The sequence below is a fragment of the Elephantulus edwardii genome, unplaced genomic scaffold (genome assembly GCF_000299155.1).
Source record: "Elephantulus edwardii isolate Elephantulus edwardi_28Jun2011 unplaced genomic scaffold, EleEdw1.0 scaffold01551, whole genome shotgun sequence".
Classification (NCBI taxonomy): domain Eukaryota; kingdom Metazoa; phylum Chordata; class Mammalia; order Macroscelidea; family Macroscelididae; genus Elephantulus; species Elephantulus edwardii.
In genome coordinates this window covers 3,357-4,853 of record NW_006401301.1, presented here as the reverse complement: position 1 = coordinate 4,853, position 1,497 = coordinate 3,357, and positions in this window count along the sequence as shown.

The window sequence follows — 1,497 nt, the reverse complement described above, 5'->3', positions numbered from 1 at the left end:
GTTTTTCTGAGTGAACAGATATGGACACTCTTGCTGTTATATCAGGAACAGGAGCTGGGTTAGAGGCATTTCCAGGCATAGGAGGAGCCAAGGAAGACTGATCAGAAGTCAGTGAAGACAGGGAAGGTGCTGAACGGGTTGATGAAGATGTCACTGGGATCATAAGGGGATCCTGCTGCCTTGATATTGGAGATCTCGTCAAAGGCTGTAGGTTCCGATGGATCAGTGGTCTTGGCGGAGGTACTGGGTGGGGGTGGTGGTGGAGGCAACTGTTTAAGTAGTTTTCTGGTATAACCAGTCTCGTTTTCGAAGTTGTTTACAACCTGTCGTACAAATTTATTGGCAACTAAAGCATCAGGAGAAACGTCATCCTCATGACAGGTTGCACATGTGTGTGTGTGTGAACCATCTGTGGTCATTTAATTTGTGAGTTTGGTGAATGGACTTCCACCGACCAGGGATACTCTAGCATTGGAAGTGTGTCCCTGTGCGATAGCCGAGGTGTGTCTAGGTCCAGCACAAAATCTGTGTCCAGCATTTCATGTCCTGTACCAGATGTATGTTTGGGTCCGGCCAGTGATGTGGGACAACGATCCTGCAATGTAAAAAGTGTGTCCATGTTGTTTAGGATGTGTGTCTTGGTCGCCGAGAAATACATGTGATATATTTCTGTGTCCAAGGCTTGACGGGTGGGTCTAAAACGGAAAATTGATGGGTCCACGAGATGGCGGTGAAGTGCAGCACTGGAAGTAGCTGGTCCGCGCTTGAAATGGGTCCGTGTTCTGTACCGGAAGTGTGTTGGGTCCGTTCCAGAAATCGGTCCGTGTTTCATACCGGAAGTGTGTCAGGGTCCATGCTTGAAATGGGTCCGTGTTCCGTACTGGATGTGTGTCAGGGTCCGTGCCTGAAATGGGTCCGTGTTCCGTACCGGATGTGTCAGCGTCCGTGCCTGAAATGGGTCCGTGTTGCGTACCGGATGTGTGTCAGGGTCCGTTCCTGAAGTGTGTCCGGAACCCATCCTAAAGGTACTGTGCACTGTGGTTCTGTTGTGGACACTCTGGTCGCCTGTTCCTCATGCTGACCACTAGATGGAGACAGCGAGCTGCACTCCCTGGTGCGAGAACCCAGCCTTCGCCTTCATTGTCCTAGTCTGTGAGGTGGACACTGGACACTTACTCTCTCAGGGTCGAGGTGCATTTGCCTCTTCTCTATTTCTCACGCCGTCGTCTTGACGCATTTTGCTTTAGCTTGTGTTCAAGTTCAGTCTTCCCAGGGTCATGGGCTTGCAGGTCACCCTCCTTCCCGACTCTGCTCATTTCCATGAAATCGGTGTTTGGGGGCCTCCTTTCCTTCCTCCAGCCATACCGTTCTCAGGGAAAGGGGCTGGAGAACTAAGTTCCAGCCGGAGACTCACGAAGACGCTTAATTCAAGAGATGGGCTGACATGGGGCCGTTGCCATGGGCCCATGTGTGTCCCAGACAATGAGGATGACACAG